This window comes from Galeopterus variegatus, unplaced genomic scaffold (genome assembly GCF_000696425.1).
Source record: "Galeopterus variegatus unplaced genomic scaffold, G_variegatus-3.0.2 Scaffold2714, whole genome shotgun sequence".
Classification (NCBI taxonomy): domain Eukaryota; kingdom Metazoa; phylum Chordata; class Mammalia; order Dermoptera; family Cynocephalidae; genus Galeopterus; species Galeopterus variegatus.
This window is the reverse complement of record NW_007728825.1, coordinates 263,756-264,155: the sequence shown is the minus strand read 5'-3', so window position 1 is coordinate 264,155 and position 400 is coordinate 263,756.

The following is a 400-nucleotide window of genomic DNA, read 5'->3' as shown; positions in this document are numbered from 1 at the left end:
TACTAAGCCAAGTTCAAAGGAAACCCAGAATTTCAGAGAGATGATTAAGGCACCTGTGGATGATTTGTTCCAAATCCTTTTACTGAGAGGCTGAGCTATACCTGTTATGGCCTCATAGACTTATAGTTAAAGGACAAATGTAAGGAAAACCCAAAGTTGGAGATTCAGAGAAAATATTCCCTAATGTGGATTCGGGCCATGGACACAGACACACAGGTGCAAAAGTGATCAGGAGATAAACTATCCCTTTTTCAGTCTGAAATTCTGGGTTTCCTTTGAACTTGGCTTAGTATAAATTATGCTTGAAAGACATAAAATACATATTTTTTTTACACTATATGGACCTAATAGTTGGTCCTCAGGTAGCTTTTTTAAAAAATACTCTTTCAGTGCAAAAAGT